Raw genomic sequence first — 23,030 nt, forward strand, 5'->3', positions numbered from 1 at the left:
CTGAGTGACACTCCATTGTGTGGATATACCATATATTGTTTTTCCAGCCATCAGGTGATGGACATTTGGGTTGTTTCCACTTTTGGTTATTATCAATAATGCTGCTGTGAACCTCTGTGTGCAAGTTTTTGTGTGGACAGACGTTCTTATCCTCTTGGGTATATACCTAGGAGTGAAATTGCTGAGTCTTTTGGAAACTCTATGTTTAATCTTTTGAGAAATTGCCAGACCATTTCCCAAAGTGGCTGCACCATTTATTTTACATTCTAGTTGGTGTGAAGTGGTAACCTGCATGGCATTTGGATTGAAACTGCATTGGTTTCCGGGTTTGTTTAGGGACATTGGAACCTTAATATTGAGTCTTCTCATCCAAGAGCCTGGTATATACATCTCTCCATCTGGTCAGATCTTTTTTTTTTATGCCTTTCCAGTCATCTTGCTGAATTCTTTTATTTATTTTAGCTTTCGGTGTGTATTAGTCAAGGTTCTCTGGAGAAACATATATATATACACATATATACATATGTATATATATATATATATAGAGAGAGAGAGAGAGAGAGAGAGAGAAAGATTTGTTTTTAGGGATTGGCTCACATGATTATGGAGACTGAAAAATCCCATATTCTGCCATCTGCAAGCTGGAGGCCCAGGAAAGCTGGTGGCATAGTCCTAGTCCAAGCCTGAAGGCCTGAGAACCAGGGGACCCAATGATGTATGTCCCAGTTCAGGTCCAAGGGCACAAGAACCAGGAGCACCAGTGTCCAAGAGCAGGAGAAGATGGATGTCCCAGCTCAAGCAGAAAACAAATTCATCCATCCTGCACCCTTTTATTCTATTTGGGCCCTTGAAGACTTGGATGTTGCCCACCCACATTGGTGAGGGTGATCTTCCTTACTCAGTCCACTGATTCAAATGCTAATTTCTTCTGGAGGCACCCTCACCAACACATCTAGAAATAACGTTTTACCAGCTATCTGGGCATCACTTAGCCTAGTCAACTTGATATATAAAATTAACTATCACAAAGTGCATCATGAACAATGATATCGTCTGCAAATAATGAGAGTTTTTGTTTATTTCTGATTATTGCACTTTTTTTGGTCTTATTGCACTGGATAGGACTTTGAATTCAGTGATAAATAATGCAGGTGATAGTGGCATCCTTGTTAGGGTCCTGAGTTTAACAAAAATACAACTAAATTTTCACTATTACATATGATATATTTGCTATTAGCTTTTAGTAAATACTTTCATCACATTAAAGAAGTTCTTTTCTATTCTTAATTTGCTAAGTTATCATGAATAGGTATGGAATTTTGTCAAATGCTTTTTCTTCAGCATTTCCTAAGCTGATCATACTTTTTTGTTCTCCTTAATCTGATAATGTAGCATATTGCATTACTAGATTTTCTGATGATAAACCATTTACATTTCTAGGATAAACTGTAGTTGATCATGATGCAATTTTGATACACTGCTAAATTTGATTTGAGACTTTTTGTTGTTAGTTCATGTCTTTTATGAACTCATAAATAATTACTTGTCTTCTGGGTTGTTGAAGTAATAAGTCAGACACTATTTGCCACAATAATGCCTGTCAAAGTGGCTGGCTGTAAGACTCCAGCATCACATTCAGCCAAAGGGCACTCCCCAGGAAGGTGACTAATTTTGCCATTCTCATCTACCTGATGGAGTTTTAGAATAGCAGCGTAACCTGCCTTCTCTTAGATTTTTTTTCTTCTTTAGAGTGGTGTAAGACTTCTTTCTCCTTGTCTCAGCACCACCACGAAGTCTCAACACAAGTTGAAGTGTGGACTCCTTTTGACGTTGTAACTGAACAGAGTCCAGGCCTTTTCCAGTTGCTTGCCAACACGGACCAGTCTCTGCCGAGCAGGAGGAATTCCTGCCTGGACCTGGATCCTGGCCTTCAAGTTTTCTGTTTTATCTGAGGTTCAGCCTTGGGGGTGATGGTCTCCCCTATACAGGTTTTTATGAAAATCTGCATTTTGGTGGTAGTGCCACCTGAGGTTGAGGGAAAGGAAGAGATGGGTTAGACCTGGGAAGAAAGAGAGGGTGATGCACAGGCTGCTGGCTGGAGAGTGGCCAGAGAGACCACTCACTCACCGCAGATGGGGGATCTGAGACTTTCTTAAAGAGGATTTTTGGAGCTATTGTCATCAGTGAGACTGGTCAATAATTTCCTTTTTATTAATGTGTTCTCTCTGTTTGCAGTTAGTAAGGTTATACTAGCCCCGTAGAATCATGTTGCTAGTTTTCCCTCTTGTTCCATTCTCTGGGACAGTTTGCTTTGGACGGAGATTATCCATTCCATAAAGATTTGGCAAAACTTGCTTCCAAAGCCTTCCTGGCCTGGTGCCTTTGAGTGGGGAGGAACAGATTTCTATCTCTTCAGTCTCTCTTGGGGTTAGGAGTGTATGTAGGTTTTTCACTTCTTCTTGAGTCAGTTAGGACCATTTATACATAATTTTAAGTAAAATTGCTTGCTTTTCTTCTAACTTCGTTAATAATTCCTCTTTTGAGCTAATAAGTATCTACTGTTTTTGTCAAGAAATCCCCATTTAAATCTTATTACTATTTTTTTTCCTTTCGTTCAATCTTGCTAAAGATTTGTCTTCCAAAGAATGAGGTTTTTTTTTTTTTTTTTTTTTTTTGAGACAGAGTCTCACTCTGTTGCCCAGGCTAGAGTGAGTGCCGTGGCGTTAGCCTAGCTCACAGCAACCTCAAACTCCTGAGCTCAAGCGATCCTCCTGTCTCAGCCTCCCGAGTAGCTGGGACTACAGGCATGCACCACCATGCCCGGCTAATTTTTTTCTATATATATATTTTTAGCTGTCCATATAATTTCTTTCTATTTTTAGTAGAGATGGGGTCTCGCTCTTACTCAGGCTGGTCTCGAACTCCTGAGCTCAAACGATCCGCCCACCTCGGCCTCCCAGAGTGCTAGGATTACAGGCGTGAGCCACCGCGCCCGGCCAAGAATGAGGTTTAGGTTTTGATAATTGGTTTCCTCTTGGATTCATATATTGTCTTAGGTTAATTATTTCAACTCTTCTGTTTTTTTTTTTTTTTGTTTTTTTTTTTTCTGAGACACAGTCTTGTTATGTTGCCCATGCTGGCCTTAAACTCCTGGGCTCAAGAGATCCTCCTGCCTCAGCCTCCCAGTAGCTGGGACTATAAGTGTGCACCACCACACCTGGTTGCTTCTACTTTCTTTGTGTTTTATCTATTGTTGCTTTACTAACTTCTTGAGGTGAACCTTTAATTGATTTGTATTTATTCCTTCTCTCTTTTTCTCTCTTGTCTGACATTGGTAGTGTTACATCAGTTATATTGTCATTATTATTTGCCTGGAATGTCTTTTTCCATCACTTTATTTTCAACCTCTTTATATTGTTTTGTTTTAGGTGTCTTTACCAATATTTAGCTGGATTTTCTTTCCTTTTATTCATTCTGAAAATTTATCTTTTAATAGGTGATTTTAATCCAGTTTGAGACCAGGGTAACAAACCTTCAGTGTAGACTAGAGACCTCCAGGAAAGTGGACAGGAGGAAACCACCCAAGGAATCAAACACTGTCAGAACCATTAACCCATCAAGTGACCTCTACCTTCGAGCTGTGGGCTTCCGTCCCTCAGCCCCCAGGAGTCTCCTGAAAGTCTTTAGATGTGGTTCTGGATGCCCCCATAATCTCAGCTGTCCCTGTAGTTTGGGAGGTGAATGTTCTTTAGAGTGGTAGAGTTCAGGCTTTGATCATGGTGCTTTTGGTCTTTCCACATTGCATTAGCTCATGGTATGGGAAGATCCTGATGTTGGACTCTGTCTAAGTAGGGACTTTTTATATCCACCTCTTCATCCCCCACTTCCAATATGGTGCCTGATCATATATGCTATGGTCTGAAAGTTTTTGTCCCCCCCAAAATTCATATGTTGAAACCTAACCCCCAAGGTGATGGCATTGAGAGATGGGGACTTTGGAAGGTGATTTAGGTCATGAGAGTGGCATCCTCATGAATGGGATTAGTGCCCTTAAAGCAAAGGCCTAAGGGAGGTTGTTCTGCCATGTGAGGACACAGCAAGAAGGCACTATCTTTGAAGCAGAGAGCAGCCCTCACCAGACACCAAGTCTGCTGGCACCTTAATCTTAGACTTCCCAGCCTCTTGGAACTGTGAGTAATAAATTTCTGTTGTTTATAAATTAATCAGTCTAAGGTATTTTGTCATAGCATCGCAATGGAGTAGGGCAATATGCATATGTCTGTGCAAATAGACAGATAGAGATATCCACCTCTACATCTATATTTAAATCTGTATCTACACCTACCTACATCTATATATGTGTGCCTTGACAAGGATTCTCTCCTTGACAAGTTTTGATCAGACTCCTCTGAGTCCTCTTCTAGACTAGGCCTTGATCTTGGCCTGCTGAGCTCAGTTTTAGCAAAGAGTCCTGCTAAGCCAGTTTATGGAGAATCCCTCCTCCTTGATATCTGATTACCCTTGATATCTAAGCAAGATCCTCATCCCCTACCCCTGATGTCTAAGTCCTGGGCTTGCCTTTAGCAAGAATCTTGTTAAGTCAGTTTAGCAAGAATGTCCTGCCCTTGATGTCTAATCAAGTTCTTCTGAGTTATTTCCATCCACTGACCCCCTCACTCTGCTCCTCGGCTGTAAATCCTCAGCTGTCTTTGCAGTATTCAGAGTTGATCTCAGTTCTAAACTGAAGTCTTTCTCCTCTACTGCAATAGCTTGAATAAAGTCTGTCTTGCCAAACAAATGTCCCTGCAAAATTTTCCTTTTGCAGTCTTCTATATATTAATAAATGAATGATGTGAAGTTGGAGAAGTGCTTATAAAGTTGCAAGAAGTGTCCTGTTGGACTTTGAAATTCAATGCTTACACAAGTACATGGCTTGCTGTTCCCAAAGATTGCACCTCAAACTTGCTCTCATTTGCTTATGGAAAATATCTTTGCTAAATGCTGTGCCCAGTTGCTGAAATGGCTGATGTATCTTGAATGTAGGCTGCGGGAAGTGCTTGCATTTCACATCTGTGAGACAGCGACATTTAGAAGCTGGAAATCTAAGAGACCTTTTGCCTTAGTCCATTTGGGCTGCTGTCACAGAATACCATAAAATGGGTGACTTGTAAGCAAAAGAAATTAATTTCTCATAGTTCTGGAGGCTGGGAAGTCCAAGATTAAGGTGCTGGCTGATTTGGTGGGGCTGCTTCCTAGTCTATACACGGCTGTCTTTGGCTGTGTACTCGCATGGTGTAAGGGGCGAGGGAACTCTCCAGGGGTCTCTTTTATGAGAGGATTAATCCCATTTCTGAGGGCTCCACCCTCATGACCTACTCACCTCCCAAAGGCTCCACCCACTCTTAACACCGTCCCCTTGGGAGTTAGGATTTTAACCTATGAACTTGGGAGGACACATTCAGTCCATAGCACCTTTCAACCTGCAAACCACACAATGATGTGCTCAGAGGAGCCCTTGGAGAGAAGCCCATGCAAGTGAGATTGTGAAGGAGAATCCAATTATCCTTCATCCTTTTGGCCTTGGTTACCACATTGACAACAATGAAGACCCAGTTGCGAAAGGACTTAGCTGCCAGGACAAATGCATTTCAGTTGGTGGAAACTCCAGCTGCGGGTGTCGTGCCAGGCTGTGCTCTGTTCCAGCCGACTGGCTTTCGTTGAATAGAACCTTCAAGGGGGCCTCATCGTCAAGCAGCGAGCTCGTGCCTTATCTGAGGCTGGGTGAACTGTTGCCAGGGATCGGTCGGTTGTTGACAGTGAGAAGGCCTGGACAAGAAAAGGAAAGTGTTACTGTCGTGTAGTTTCTGTGGTGCTGAGGGGAGTTTCTGATGAGCAGTGGGGAGGCTGGGCCAGGAGGAGACGGTCTTGGGTCTTGATCTCCTTTGGCCAACTAGAGAAGCTAATCAGGGGCCAGTGAGGCAGGTGCCAGGACGTTCATTGCAGCCGTACTTGCAGCAGTGAAGAATGGAAAACAACCTCAAACGACCTAAATGTCTATCGGTAGAGGAATGGCTGAGCCGAGCAGCACTATGTAGCCCTTTACAACAATGAGGTGGAGCCCATTAGGCAGCACGGTAGGTCCCATGGTAGACCCAGTGCCCTTCTTTATAACACATAGCTTGCAATACTCCTTGTGCTAGCCTGAAATGAGATTCATGAACACACGTAAACCTACTACACAGAAATTTAAAAATAAAATGTGTTCTATGGAGCTACCTATAGCATAAAAGAGAAATAAAAGGAAAGTAACTTGTAATAAAATTGTATTTCACTCTGTCAGTGCTTAGGCAGGAGTAGACTAAGAGACATAATGCAGTAGTTAAACGCTTGCCCCTGTGCCTAGGGCCTCCGATTCGGTGCTGATGCTGGGGGTTGTGTGGGCAGCTCAGTTACTGGGAGCAGCACTGCAGCTGTGATGAGATTTCTTTAAAAATTAAGTGGCGAGTAGTGCCTGCTAAAATTATGAGCAAAACAAAATATACTTTCTCTACAGTGCTAGGATGCAGGGCAAGCCCTGGCTGGGTGGGGTCACAGAGGCATTGCAGGTTACTTGGCAGCCGCATTTCCAACATCGGGGGGTGGGGGTGGCATTGCCCTTGGTAAGAACCTCAGGCTTCTGCACCTGCTCATCCTACGGATGAAGAGCCTGCTGTGCAGAGAGGGGAAGGGGCTTGTCTGTGGTTAAAGGCAGAATGGGAGCCAGCACCTGACACCCTTTCCACAGTACTTATTAATCACCTCCTGGTTGCCTTCCACCTTGCCACGGAGTCAATGGGAAGACACGGGCCCTAGGATAGGAAGCCGGGGTGTTGGTGGGTCCTAGCTCTGCCAGACCACTTAACCTCTCTGAACATCAGCTTTATTTCATTTTAAAATAATTTTTGAATATTTTTTTTTATTTTGAAGCTATTTCAAACTTACAGGAAAGATATAAATACAGTACAAACTTACAGAAAAGATATAAATACAGTACAATGAGCCTTCCCCCGCCCATTTCTCTGAACCATTTGAGCGTAAATTGCCAACCTGATGCTCTGTCATCACAGAATATTTTAGTGTATATATCCTACAAAAAAAGACGTTCTCCTACAGAACCAAACTGCAGCCATCAAAACCTGGAAATTCACATCAATATGCTACTACTCAGTAATCCTCAGACCCTCACCAAGTTGTGCCACGTGTCTCAATGACATCCTTTTAGCAAAAGGACCCAGTGCAGAATCACACGTTCCATCGAGTTGACGTGTTTTTCTAGTCTGCTGTGGTCTAGAGCAGTTTCTCTGTCTTTCCCTGACTCCCGTGGCCTGGGTGTTTTTGATGAATCCAGGCCAGTTATTTTGTTAGTGCCCCTCATTCAGAGTTGGTCTAATGTTGGCATGATTAGGTTCAAGAGATGCCTCCGTGACAGGATGGCTGCAGAAGTAATGCCATGTTCTTTCTGTTGGCAGTTTTATTTTATTTTATTTTATTTTATTTTTTGGCAGTTTTATTTTAAATGTGATCATAAGGAAAGCTGGGCTCATTTATTGTCCCCTCACCATGGCCAGCACTGGACCTAGTGCTTTACCCGGATGATCTCATTTAGTGCTCACGTGGGGTATGTTCCATTGCAGTCACCGCTCTAGAGGTGAGCACACAGTGGCCCAGAGAGGAGAAGTAACTTGCCCAGCTTAGGTGACAATCAGAGATGAACCAAGACTTGAACTCGGGTATTCTAGCTTCACAGCTCCTGAATGTATTGACTGTGGTCAAAGAGAACCCGAGTCAGATGCCAGCTAAAGTGGTGAAGACAGATTTTAATCAGAAACGATTGCAATTGGGGAAAATAGACTTTGGTATAGAACTGAGCTCAATTCCAAATACAGGGACAAGTGCGGGTTTATAGCTTAGGAGCAAAGTTAGAAAATTACTAAGTGGAGACATCAAGGGTCGAGAGATTTTTGCTAAACCAACTTAACGGGATTCTTGCTGAAGGAAGCCCAGGGTGATCAGATATCAAGGGTGGGGGCTTTTTGGTAAAACTGGGCTCTTCCATCTAGGCAGGGACATTCCTGGCACCGCAAGGACTAGAAGGTGGGTCCTCCTCTCCCCTCATCTGCTCCCATTGTCTTTCTCCAGGAGTGGTGGGGATCACTCCCCCGTGAGCTCTCCACGTGGCTTAACCTTTCTGTCTTCCGCTTTCTCATCTGCAATCAGGACTCCTGTCCTTCCACCTTGCTCGTGGTGGTGGTGGGGCGGGGGAGGATTGAGACGACAGATGGAAAAAAGCTTTGCAAATTTCCTCGTGAAGGTAAAGGATTATAGGCTGCTGTTTTGGCTCACTCCCAGGCACAAACCCGTGAGGGAGTATCTGCCACATGAAGATGCAGTTAGTCACAGTCCCCGTGTGAGCCGACCAGTTGGTGGGGGCTGGCCGGGTTAGGGGAGGGTAATGCCAGGGAGGCTGTTGCCATGGTGACTTGGTGGTAGCCCTCCCCAGCCTCCCTAATCCCAACCCCTGCAGCCAGGTTTCCAAAGCGCTGTTTTCCTGCACATGGAAAAGCTGTTTCCACCTCTGTGAAACCTGCATTGTGTCTGACAGCTGGAACCCAGCCCCTCAGAAGACCCCAGAAGGTCCTCCATCTTGAGGAGCAGGGCTTGGGCTTCCCTGAGCTTGCAGGGCGAGCCTGGCTGCATCTGTGAGGATGTGCTGTGACCCAGAGCCAGCTGCGTGGAGTGACATGCGGCGAGTGCTCCTTTCTTTGTTTCTCTCTGATTTATCTCAGTTGTGTTCATAAAGGTGACTTGATTCTGTGGTCATTTTAAACAATGAGCGGCTCAGTCTTATTTGCCCCACAATTACAGCTCAGCTTCTGACTGTAATTGATGTTAGCCAGGCCGGGTAATGTTATATCTTGCAAAGATTGGCTCATTAATTGACTGTGGAGATGTCACCCACACACTGGAGGTATTAACAATCATAGGCCTTAAGCAGTGCTGACTCAGCAATGGCAGGGCTGCAGGTTTCTGTTGCTTCCTTCAGGATGAAATCCCAGCAGTGGGATTGCTGGGTTACAGGGCACAGATACCTGTGTGGGTCTTGATGTGTTTTGCTAAATATTTTCCCCAAATATTGTACCAGGTTTTAATGCCATTAACCATTTATGAATGTTCTCATTTCTCTACAGTCCTACCAGCATTTGATTTATTAATTCTGTTTCCGGGTGCTAATTTATAGGTATGAAATGGTGCATTATTGCCTTCCTTTGCATTTGGGGGACTTGAGTGGTTTAATTTGCATATCTTTGATTACTAATCTATTCTACATGTTGGTTTATTGTTTTTCCTCCTGTGTATTGTCTGTTTATATTCTTGGCTCCTTTCGGCTGAGTTGGTTTTTTTTTAGCAGCTTTATCGTCTCTAAGGAGCCACACGAACATGAATAGACACAGTTCCCTGAGGTCTAGAGTGCGGATAGCCCACCCGTATGGCCACACTGCTCACCCACTCAGGACTCTGCTGTGAAGGAGGGGGGCAGCAAGGAGGACAGCAGCTCATTCTAAGGGTGCCAGAGAGCTCAGCTGCATGCGTTAAGTCCATTTTTGAGGGTCCTCTATTCGTTCATCTAAAAAAAGGAGGGAACAACTAGATCACCTCTGAGTCTGTTCCATTTCCTCTAATCCTTAACTCTGGCATCTCGGCAGGTGGGTGCAGAGGGGATGCAGAGATGAACGCAGCATGACGCTGCCTCAGGTTTCTGATGATCGCGGGGCTGGTGCCCCAACTTCTCACTGCCAGCACGAGCTGCCGTGCTGGCACCACGTACATGGTGCTGCTTGCAGGGGCACTGGGGACTCAGAGAACAGAGAGAGCCATGTGAGCTACTGCTGTGTAGGGTGTGGAGGACAGTCCCAAAGAATGGGTAAGATTTGGCCAGATGGAGAGATGACAAGGGCTTGCTAGGTGGGGGAGACATCTTCTAAGCACTGTGGACAGTGTGTGGTGTTTTGGGACAGTGAGGCGTTGAATCAGGCTTGAGCACATGATTCCCACGGGAGCTGGGGCCACTGTAGGCCGAGGAGGAAGAGTGGTCCCTGCTGCGAGGCATCTGGGCCAGGCCAGGTGGAGGATATCCACGAGTGGGGCACAGAAGGCTGTCCGGTGGTGGGAGCACGAGATGACAGCAGTAGGTAGACACAAGGTGGACAGCTCTCCAGCGGGGCCCAGCAGAGGCTCCTGGCTTGTAGGTTCTACGTCGGGAGGTACTGGCTGCTGGGGCACTGTCAGGCGCTGTGAGTGGTCTGGGGCATGCTCTGCAGGCTTGTCCTGGTGCAGCCTGAAATTCCCTCAGTCCGGCCCCATATTCCTAGAAACAAAAGATAGCAGCGTGGAGTGAGAAGAACATGTGATCTTTTTGTATGTACTTATACTGGGTCAGTGCTTGTATGTTAGTGGGTCCCTATCTGTTGGGTACATCCCACAGAAAAGAAAGGCTGGGTAACATTTTTGTGTGTGTGGTAATTTTGGGGTACTCGTTTATGAAGTAGATCCATAGAACTTACGCTAAGACGAGACCACTCTAATGGCGCCATTTTCAGAGCATTTTCACATCAGCTGTGTGAGCCTTGATTTTATATACTGCCTGGTGTTTCTCTTGCAGGGTTTCTTGTGGGGAGGCCTCATCCCCTCGGTGGGACAGTAAGCTCTCTGAGGACAGGGCAATAATAACAGGGCCTGACCACAGGGTGAGGACACTGTAAGTGTCATGACACAGCTGGCTCTTGATTCTGGGCCACCTTGCAGGTATCTCATCCTTCAAATTCACTAAACTCCCCCGAGACTGGAAGCATAACATGCTGGAATGGACTGGGAGCCAGGGAGCCTGGGTTCACATCCAACTCTGCTGTCCTCTCGCTGTGCAGCCTTGAGCTGGTCATTTTATTCTCCTGTGCCTCAGTTTCCTCAACTGTAAAATGAGGGAGCCATTGTAAAATGGAAGACAGGATATATATTTCAGATTCTCATCCATGATCATGTTCTTTCACATGCTCATGTGACTTTCCACGGACACAAATCCCAGCCCTGTGGGCAGACACACTGGAATGTCCTGGAGAATGGGGAAGACCATCTTGTCCATTCTGCACCTTCCTCCCAGATCTTCTGCTCTGCCTCCATTCACAGATGCTCAGATGGCACCAGTCCAAAGCATTCTGTCCAAGAAGGGCCAAGGACAGACCACTCTCTCCCATTTGGTGCTGGAAATAGATCTTGATGACTTGGAAGGTTCAGAGTGTCCACATCCCCCCAGTGCCTTTCCGTGTGGCCACATTCTGCTAAGGGAGTGGTGCGGAGCCCATGGAGCCCAAGCTGAAGGCACCTGGCACTCACTTCCTAATGAGAAGGGACAATGAGAGCTCAGGGAGAGTTTGGGAGCCTCAGGTCCATGATGTGTAGTTGCTCTGTGATGCTGGGAGTGGCCCAAAGGAGAGGACTCCAGGCAGAAGTCAGGTGGGGGTCTGGGATGGGAACTAGGGGCTTCCTTCAGATGAACTGTTACTTTGCAAAGCATTGTCCCATGAGAAAACAGCTCTTTCTGAAGCCAGTGACTTAGTGCAGTTTTTCCCACACAGTTCTGGCAGCGCCGGATCTTTATTATACACCATGGCAATAATAATCACCATGATAATAGCAACACTCCATTTGTTCAGTCTCTTAACTTGGAAATAAATAAGACCGCTGATCTAGTGTGAGCTCCTCTCTAGTCTATCTGCCCCATCATTGCTTCACAGCAATCACGTAGCCCCCCGGGCAGACGGCGCCCTGCTCAGCACTCGAGATATTAAATCCACCTAGAAGCAGGTATAATGATGCTGACCCCGCAGGGATGTTCCAAGAATTAATTCCTGTGGGCTCTCTGTTCCGCTCTTCTCCGACACATTCAATCTTAGGAACCCACGAGTTGGTGACGTTTATACCATGAATTAAGACATTCCGCTGTTGCCCCTGGAACTCTTCATTACGATCCTGAGTCAATCAATGGCAAGGAGGAATACTATTTATTAGTTAAGTGGATGCTATTGAACTCTTCATTTAAGTGGCTTTTAATTCAGTGTTCTTGCTGTCCTCCGCTTTGCCCTCGCTCATACACATTTGCCCAGTAAAGCTCGGTGTGGGGCCATGCTGCTGCCTTTTACCATGATTTTAGGGTTTTTCTGGAAAATAGTTTTCAGCTGAGAAGAGGCAAGACACTCAGAGTGGGCAGAGAGGCCAGACTGGCAGGCCTAGAACAGGCTTCACCGCTGCCTGCTTGGAGGAAGTGGGCGGTCTGGGAGGAGTGAGTCAAGACGGCTTTTCAGATAAGCTTCTGCAGCTAATGTGGCCTTCTCTGGTGTTTTGTGCTTTGGTTTTACCAACTTGAAAACTCTACTGCTCTTCTGCCACTGAGATATGAGTAGGTGGGATGCATAAAACCTCTCCCTGACCGGAAGCAGGCTCCGACTGGCTCCCTAGAGGAGGCTGTGGCAGTCTGGCTCAACCTATTGCACACCCAGGAGTACCTGTGACATTATCACCACATCAGAATAATGAACATATCCTTTACCCCAAAAGTTTCCTTGTGCTCTCACTCCTTCCTGTCCCTAGGGGCAGGGGATGCTCTGGGAGAGATCTGCTTTCTGCCATTAGAAATTATTTGCATTTTCTAGAATTTTATGTAAATAGAATCACACACTATGTATTCTTTTTTATGTGGTTTCTCTCGCTCAACATGATTATTTTGAGATTAATCCAAGTTGTTGCATGTATCAATAGTTTATTTCTATTGCTGAGTAGTGTTGCATGGTATGGATATATGATGGTTGTTTATCCGTTTGCCTGTTGGTGGACATTTGGGCTGTTTGCAATTCATCGTTATTGCAAATTAAGTTGCTATGAACATTTATGCATGAGTCTTTGTATGGACTTATGCTTTCATTTCTCTTGGGCACATACGTAGGAGGGGAATGACTGGATTATGTGGTAGGTATATCTTTAACTTATTAAGAAGCTGCCTAACTGCTTTGCAAAGTAGTTGTACCATTTTCCACTTCCACCAGCAATGTATGAGAGTTCTGGTTATTTTGCATTCTCCTCGACATTTGGTATTCTCAGTCTTCTCAATTTTAGCCATTCTACTTGTTGTGTAGGGGTATCTCCTTGTGGTTTGAATTTGCATTTTCCTACAGCTAAACTAATGATGTTGAGAATCTTTTCATGTGCTTACTTGCTTGCCATCCATATCTTTTTTGGTAAAGTGTTCAGATCTTTTGCCTATTTGCGGAGAGGTTTTTGATTTCTCATTATTGAGTTTGGGGAGTCATGTATTCTGGATATAAGTTCTTTATCAGATATGTGAGTTGCAAATATTTTTCCGATCTGCAACTTGTCTTTTCATTCTCTTAACTGTGTCTTGCAAGGACCAGAAATTCTAAATTTTGGTAAAGTCTGACTTTTCAACTGTTTTCTTTAATGGATAGTACTTTTGGTGTCATATCCAAGACATCTTTGCCTAACTTGAGGTCACAAAGATTTTTCTCTTATGTTTTTGTCTAGAAATTTTACAGCTTTAGATTTTATATTCAGGACAGTTATCCATTTTTAGTTAATTTTTATATCTGGTATAAGTATATATCAACTTTCATTTTTTTGCATATGAATATCTAATTGTTCCAGCACAATTTGTTGAAAAAGCTATTCTTTTCCCACTGAATTACCTTTTACACTTTTGTCAGAAGTCAGTTGTTTACATATGGGTGGCTTTATGGTTATTTTTAGACTCTATTCTGTTTCATTGATCAGTTTATCTGTCTTTGTGCCAATACCAAACTATCTTGATTACTGGAGCTCTATGAGTCTTGAAATGAGGTAGTGTCAGTTATCCAAATTAGTTCTTTTTCAAAGTTGTTTTGGGTATTCTGGGTCTTTTGTATTTTCATATGAACTTTAGAATTAGCTTGTCAATTTCAACAATAACAAAAAAGCTTGCTGGGAATTTGATTGGGATTGCATTGAATTTTTAGATCAATTTGGAGAGAATTGACATGTTAATAGTCTTCCAACCCGTGAACATGGTGTATCTCTCCATTTATTTAGATCTTTAATTTCTATAAGCAATGTTTTGTAGTTGTCAAAACAAATTTTGCACATCTATTGTCGTATTTATCACTAAGCATTTCATATAACATATCTTGATGCTATTGTAAGTAGTTACTGTTCTTTTTAAATTCCAATTTTCAATTGTATGTTGCTAGTATTAACATACAGAAATACAATTAGTATTTGTATATTGATCTTGTACCTTGCAAACTTGGTACAACTCTCTTATTAGTTCTAGTAGCTTTTTTGTAGATTTCATTGTATTTTCTACATAGACAATCATGTTGTCTGTGAATAAAGGCAATTTTACTTCTACTCTAATCTGTATGGTTTTTTTCCCTTGTCTTTTTTTATTGCACTTACTAGAACATTCAGGACATGTTGTATAGGAATAGTGAAAATAGATACCTTTGACTTATTTCTGATTTTACGGGGAGACATTCAATTGTTCACCATTAAGTATGATGTTAAGTATAGGTTGGCTTGTTTGTAGATGCCCTTCAGTAGGTTGAGGACATTCTCTTCTATTCCAAGTTTATTGATAGGTTTTTTTTTTCCTTAATCGGAAAGGGATGTTAGATTTTATCATATGCTTTTTCTGCATCTATTCAGATGATCATATGGTTTTCTTTTTTAGTATGTTAATATTGGTAGACTCACATTGATTTTCAAATGTTAAACCCACTTTGCAATCCTGAGTTAAATACCACTGAGTCATGATATTTATTCTTTTTAAATATTGCTGAATTCTATTTGCTGAAATTTCTTTTTTAATTTCTGTATCTTGTTCATGAGGGATATTAATCTATAGTTTTCTCTTCTTGTAATGTCTGATTTTGATATCAGAGTAGTGCTACCTCATAGAATGAATTAGTATGTATTCCCTTCTCTTTATTTTCTGGAAGAGTTTGTGTAGAATTGGTATAGTTTCTTTTTTAAATGGTAGAGTTCACCAATGAGGCCATCTAGGTCTGGAATTTTCTTTATGGGAAGGTTTTTAACTACAGATTTAATTACCTTAATAGCTAGATGGCTATTAAAGTTATTTCTTTCTTCTTTAGTTTTTGCTTCAGGTTTTTCAAAGCTCTGTTATTACAGAAAAGTTTTGTGTATAATAGTGTCCGATTGTTATGTCCTCCTCGTAATGAATAGATCCTTTTATCATTATGAAGTTACCTCTTTTTTATTCTGGTAATATTTTTGCTCTGAAATCTACTTTGTCTAACGTTAATGTAGCTACTCTAACTTTCTTTTGATTAGTATTAGCATGGCATATATTTTTTGATCCTTTTATTTTCATCTATTTATCTCTTTATATTTAAAGTAGGTTTCAGTTTATAGTTGGGTCTTCCTTTATTTAATCTAACAATCTCTGCCTATTAATTATAGTGATTATACCAGTTATGTTTAATGCGATTATTGATGTTTAGGTTTAAATCTATCATCTATTTGTTTTCTATTCATCCCATCTTTTCTTTGTTCCATTTTTCCTTTTCCTACCTTCCTTTGAATTGAATATTTTTTATGGTTCCCTTTTATTTCCTTTGTTCACTTATTACCTGCAACTCTTTGTTTTGCTATTTTGATGGTTGCTTTCAGATTTATAATATAAATCTTTAATGTCACAGTTTACTTTCAAATGATATTATACTTCATGTGCAGTATACAAACTTTGCAGCAATACATTTCCATTTCTCCCCTCCTGACCTTTATGCTAATGTTGTGACACATTTTACTTTTACATATGCTATAAACCCCATAGGATATTGTTGTTATTTTGTATAAATACTCAGTTGTCTTTTAAAATACAGACATAAGTACCATTTCCATTGCTATCACTGTTTTATGTAGGTCCATACATCCACCTGGTATCATCTTCATTCTGCTTGAAGAATGTTCTTTAACATTTCTTGTAGCATGGGTCTGCTGGTTATGATTTTTTTCCCCCAGGTTTTGTAAGACTGAAAAAGTCTTTATTTCACCTTTGCTTTTGAAAGACATTTTCACTGTACAGAAAATTCTACGTTGACAGTTTTTTCTTTCAGTACTTTAAAGATATTCCTCCACTGTCTTTTTGCCCACATTATTTTTTATGAGAAATCTGCTGTAATCCTTATATCTGTTGTTCTGCATGTAAGGTGTCTTTTTTTCCCCTCTGGCTGCTTTTAAGATTTTGTCTTTATTATTGGTTTTGAACAATTTGATTATGATGTGTCTTTGTATACTTTCTTAACATTTCTTGTGTTTCAGGTTTATTGAGCTTCTTAGAACTGTGGGTTTATAGTTATTTTTATTTGAAATCAAATTTAGTAAATTTCTGGCTTTTATTATTTTTTTTGGAGACAAAGTCTAGCTCTGCACTAGAGTGCAGTGGTGTCATCATAGCTTACTGCAACCTCAAACTCCTGGGCTTAAGCAATCCTCTTGCCTCAGTCTCCTGAGTACAAGTGGGACTACAAGTGCTTGCCACCACACCTGGCTAATTTTTCTATTTTTCGTATAGACGGGATCTTGCTCTTGCTCAGGCTGTTCTCAAACTCCTGATCTCAAGCGATCTTCCTGCCTTGGCCTCCCACAGTGCTAGGATTATGGACGTGAGCCACTACACCCAGCCTAGCTATTATTTTTTTAAATACTTTTTTCCCATCCTCCAACTCTCTCCTTTTCTCTAGAGACTTCAAGTACACGTATATTAAGCTGCCTGAAGTTATCCCTATAGTGCACTGATGCTCTATACATTTTTTTATTCCTTTTTTTTCTCTTTGAGTTTCTTTTTGGATAACCTCTATTACTATGCATTCAAATTCCCTATTCTCTTTTTAGGGGAGAGGGAGCAAGATCTAATCTACTATTAACTGGATTCTATCCAGTGTATTTTTCATCTGTCAAAATACAAAATTACAACAAATTTAAAGATCTTAATTGGCTTTTATTTGAGATTCTAGAACCAGGCAACACCTCATTCTATAAAATAGAATATATTACTACTTGACAGTCTGTCACACTCTCTGTACGAGTTGTTCCAACTCACAATACCTTTACAATGCACTGTTATCCCCATAATATTATGAGGAAATGGAAGCTCATGAAAGTGAATAAACTTTTCCAAAGCCACACAACTAAAACCAAGTTTTAACCCCACAGTTGACTCCAAAGCCAGTAGTGCCTTATAATTCAGCCTGCTTGTTCTTCTGGCTGATAGTAAGTGCTCTTTTCAGTTGTTTTTAAAAGTTTATTTCTTCTTTCATTAATTTATTCTGTTAACAAACATTGATTACCTTTTATACACACACACACACGTTACAGTATTAAGGGCTGGATAAAAATATGAGTAAGAACAAGAGTGTGGTCCCTACCTCCTAGGATATTTCTACTTGTACAAAAATTAGAAAATAATTTAAATAAATGCTATAGACTATTTGATATGCTATAATAGATTTGTTAATTTTTTTCAGACATTTTACTTTTAAACATGTGTCAAAATTTTAGTTCAAGCAGGTCGTAAGAAAAGAAGTTTAAGTGGGTTAATTCAGAGATTGTCTCCCACAGAAGAATTTTATAGGAAAACAGGATGATTAGGTAATCACTGTTAGACTGCATACAGTAAAAAAGGCTTGCTTCAAGATCATTAGATCCTGACTGACAGTCAGCTGAGTGGGTGGGTATCTGGCTTCCCAGAAGAGGTCTTAATCTCATTAAAGTTTATCAGAAAATTGCTTAAGCATTTTATCAATGCTAATTTCTTCCCAGAAGGAGGTTGGGAATTACATCATGCAAAAAGTTTCTACCCCATACCGAGTTTGGGACTGTGTTTCCTTATTAGGTATGTGGACAAAATACAGAGGAGCAGAGGAGAGATCGTAGTGGACAACAGCAGCGACACCTCACATGGTTTGAGTGTTTGTCAAGCGGCAGTCCCCGTTCCTTGTGCTTGACAGATATGAATTCACTAATTCTCACACACTGCTTTGAGGTAGATCAGTGGTCCCCCTTTTTGGCACTAGGGACCGGTTTCATGGAAGACAATTTTTCCACAGACCTGAGGGGGTGGGGGGCTGGTATGAGGATGATTCGAGCACATTACATTTATTGTTCAGTCAAACCTCTCTGCTAATGATAATCTATATTTGTAGCCGCTCCCTAGCACTAGCATCACTGCCTCAGCTCCACCTCAGATCATCAGACACTAGATTCTCCTAAGGAGCACACAACCTAGATCCCTCGCATGCACAGTTGACGGTAGGGTTCTATGACAGTCTAATGCTGCTGCTGATCTGACAGGAGGTGGAGCTTAGGCAGTGATGCGAGCGATGAGGAGCAGCTGTAAATACAGATGAAGCTTCGCTTGCTCACCTGCTGCTCACCTCCTGCTGTGTGGCCCAGTTCCTAACAGGCCGCAGACCCAGTACCATTCTGCAGCCTGAGGGTGGGGACCACAGAGGTGGAGGCTTTTGTTATCCCCATTTTTGCAGAGGAGGAAAGTGAGGCACAGTAAGTTTAAATTGCTCAAGGTTTCACATCTGGGGTGCGGTGGAAAGGTCAGGAAGGCAGCATAAGGAAGAGTGGAGAATCTGGTCCCAAGATGGAGGGCGGCATTCTGGGCAGACTGGCCCCCACCCCATTCTCTGCCAGGAAGCCATGCTCATCGTCAGGTGTATGGAGAGTCTGGGTCAGAGAAACTACTTGTTCTCCATGCCCGGGGCTGGGGATGTGCATTTGGGCTGGTCCTTGGCTTTAGAGGGTGGCTGACTCAAGTCCCGGCTGTGTTTCTAGACCTCGCATTCTGGTTTGGGCAGAATGGACACCCCCTTCTACCTAGAAGCTTTCAGAGATATAAGCAAAGCTTCCAGCCAAGGCAAAAACGCATTAGCCCAGCCGGTCACCCACGGGTGGTGAGAGTGGTTTCCAGGGTCATTTTAGCTCTAGCCTGAGTGTTCCCTCTTATATGTTTGTTTATTTGTTTGTTTGGCATATTTGTGCCTTGCCTTTAGGCTCCACAGCAGAGGGAGTGTTAGAAGAGTCCTACTATTGCAGTGTAAATAAAAGTAAAGATGATACCGTTTTACCAGGATGTGTCCAAATTGATAGTTGATGCAGTGTTACTCCAGGCACAGAAAGAGCCTTTCTGAATCGAACCTGTTAGAAATTACAGGAGATTCTGTGTGAAAATTGAAGAGAACATTTAAAAAATAATATCTCTTATGTCAGCTATAAATTCCACTAACCCCAATCCAACTGTTTTATTATTTTTACATATTATCTCTTCTAAATGTTATACATGCTGGGAGTGTTGTCTGTGGTGCATACCTACTATTTTGTATTCTGCTTGTTTTCAATGACCAGTGGATCATAAACATTTTTCATGTTTCTGCATAATTATCATTTTAATGGCCACATAATATTCCATTGTGCAGAGGTACTGTAATTTATTAAACCATTCCCCTTAATGTTGGCCATTTATGTGTTTTCAGTTTGGGGCTTTTATAGATAACACTGCAGTGAGCATCTTCTTGCAAATAGCTTTTTGCTGCTGTTGAATTTCCATAGGAATAATTCCTAATAGAGAAATTACTGGTAAAGTATACCGACATGTATATGGCTCCTTCTGTATATTGCTGAATTGCTTTGCAAAAATATTATTTAATACAGTGTCATCACTCTGGAATGAATCTCCTCGTTTTATCTCAACTTCAATAGCAGTTAGCAAAAACATTTTTTCCCTTACTCTGACAGATAAAATGGCATCCCAATTTGCTTTAATTTACATTCCTTTGTTTACTAGTGAAGATTATTTCTCCATGTGTTTGTTTATATTGTATATAATTTTCTATGAATTATCTGTTCATTTATGTATTATGGTCTTGGTGTTTTTCTTATAAATTTAAATGGACTCTTTATAGATTAATCACATTTGTCCTGTGGATTCAAATATTCACCTCTACTTTGTCCTTGTGTTTTTAGTTTTAATTTTCATTATAAAGAAGCTTTGTATTGTTATGTACGGGGATTGTTAATCTCTTAATCTGTGAATACTTTTTATTTTTCTGAAGAAGAGAAAGTAATTCTTCTATGGATCTTTTGAGTGTTTTATATGCCTTTCCTTTATTCATTTATCCAACGCAGAGTTACCTAGTGCCTTTTGTGCATCAGATATCCTTCTAGGCTCCGAGGATCCAAAATTCCCATCTTCTTGGAGATTAAAATTCTAGCAAGAAGGAACAATAAGCAAAAACCTAACATATATGTCAGGCGGCAATACATCTTATAAAGAAAAAAATACAGCAGAGCCAAGGGCTAGAGAATGGCCAGGGAAAGATTTGGTGCTCAGGAAAGGCCACTCACAAAGTGACATTTGAGATGGGGGAGGCAGGGAGGGCCACTGTCTACGGGTATCATTTGGGCAGAGATCTGAATGAGGTGTCAGAGGGAACAGCAAGTGCAAAGGCCCTGAAGCAGGGACATAGGTGGCTTGTTGAGAAACAAAGAAAGCCGTGTGTTTGGAGTGGAGCAGATGAGGTAGAGAACAGGAGAAAACAAGGCCATCACCAGACGATTAGGGGCCAAGGACACTGGATTTAATCTGAAGGAGGTGGGAAGCCACTGGAGTCAGACGAGCGTGAGACAGGCATCTGATTAACCGGATCACTAGATATTTTTACATTTGAATCGGTTTGGCTGATTTAATTTTCCAGGTATATAATCACATCATCTACAAGATACTTTTGTCTCTTTGTTTTCAATATTTATTCCCCTTAGGCTGTCTTTATCTCTCTTTTTTTTTTTTTGACAAGAACTTTCAAGACAATATTAAATAATTGTATCTTTACTAATGATTTCAATAACAAGGATAATAGTAGTCATCTTTGTATGTTCTGAATTTTGAGGAATTACCAATTTAGTTTAAATATGGATACTCTATGATATTAACAAGAATTCTTTTTAATTCCAGCTCTTACATTTTTATTATGAATGGTTGTTGAATTCTATGAAATACCTTGTAAGTATGCATTAAAATTATAAGATGCTTTTCCTATTTGGCATCTTGGTATGGTGTAGCGTATTAATAGAACCTCTTATATGAAGCAATGCTTGTTTGCAACTCTAGGGTAAGCCTACTTTGTCATGTATAATTTTAATATATCATTGGATGCATCACTGTTCTTTTATGACTGTCCTATCTGTGCTCAGAGTCAGCTTACCTGGCCCTTTCCACCCATGACCTATTCCTTCCCTGACTATGGTTCAGGGACCCCGGGGGCGGAGGTGGGAAGACAGAGGATGTGTGTGAGGTGGGGGTCATGTCAAAGCCCCAACAGTGATTTTGCCAGCATCACAACCTCAATTCAGATATGGTGCCTCATCCTTCCTCTTAATTTTAGTCTTAGTTTTTATCAAGATAAATACGCCCATAGTTTAAAGAATCAGTTCAAAAAAACTTATTACAAAAAATGGCAATCCTCCCCCAACCCTACCTTATTTTCCATGTGCTAGAGACAACTACTTTTTCCTTTTGTAGCTGTTTTTTTTTTTTTTAATTTCTATTTCCCTATCTCTAAGTAACATGCTTATACAGCTACTTCTCATGTTTCTACTTTAAACATTATTATTTGCTGGATTTTTCCAACGGAAGATGATGATTTAGCTCCTTTACCCTCCATCTATACCAGAAACACACTTCCCATATCCCATCCTTATGTCATAATTGTGATTAGATTAGTATCTAGTGTTCACAGTATACTATTGTGAAGATGTACTTTGGTCACACCTGAGCTGTATGATTCCTTTCAGGCACAACGTTTTGTTTTCTGGAGTTAATAATTGTCTTGGTTTTTGTATGTCTGTTTGTTTGTTTAGTTTTTTGTGTATTTATCATAAATTCAGTCCAGTACCCTTAACTGGATCAATACTTTCCCAATACTTCCAACTACATCAGGCAATCTCTCAGTTTCATCTCCTCGTTGAAATCTCTCTGGAGACTTCTGACCTCCTCCATTCTTGTCCGGTTGCTCTCTAGTGCACAGCTCTCGGCCTGCGATCACTCTTCTCCAGCATTCTAAAGATTCCCTTTCCCTCTCTGCTGTGTGGATCTCCTGTTTCCTGGATCTAATGTCTTTTCCTTCCTTGGTTTGCTCCTTCGCTTTGTCAGAGCACATCCCCCAGTAGCTTCCTGAGAAGAGGTGCTTGTGATGCTTGACACACTTCCTCCTTCCTCCCTCCATTCCTTTTTTATTAAAAGGGATGGTTTGCAGCTTCCTGCTCTTGCTAATCTGTGGATTGCTTCATCATCCCTGCGTGGTTTTTCAGCCCTTCTAACACTTTGATAACTGATCCCTGTATTAAATTCCCTCTGCGAAGCAACCTGGCACGGCTTTGTTTTTCTGCCCAGACCCTGACTGAAACAGGCTCTCTGGGCCAAACTTTCTAATCAGGGAAGTGTCAGATTCTTGTTGCAAACAGGATAGAGTTGAAATCCTCTTATTTAACAACTTCAGAATCTGATCCCTCCTTAAATTTCTGCAGTTCACCCTCGCTGTTCGCAGATCTCACCTGCTGTTCTTATTGGACTGGTGCCTTCCCTCCCACTTCCATCTCCTCCTCTAAGCAGGTCTTCCTGTTGAAAGCCACACCCTCCCCACAGTAACATTCTGTTCATATTTCAAGGCTCAATTCAAGTGTTATTTCTCCTATGAAGTCTTCCTTCATCTCATACAAAATCCTCAACTTCTCTTCCCTGAGGCTGGAGAGGGTTTTAGGTGGCACCTTTGTTGACATCCTGAACTGTAAGTTTATCTATTTCCCTAGGGTTCATATACCTGTTCAACAAAGATTTCTCAAGCCCCTCTCATGAGCAAAACCCT

The sequence above is a fragment of the Eulemur rufifrons genome, chromosome 5 (assembly GCF_041146395.1).
Source record: "Eulemur rufifrons isolate Redbay chromosome 5, OSU_ERuf_1, whole genome shotgun sequence".
In the NCBI taxonomy this organism is placed as follows: Eukaryota; Metazoa; Chordata; class Mammalia; order Primates; family Lemuridae; genus Eulemur; species Eulemur rufifrons.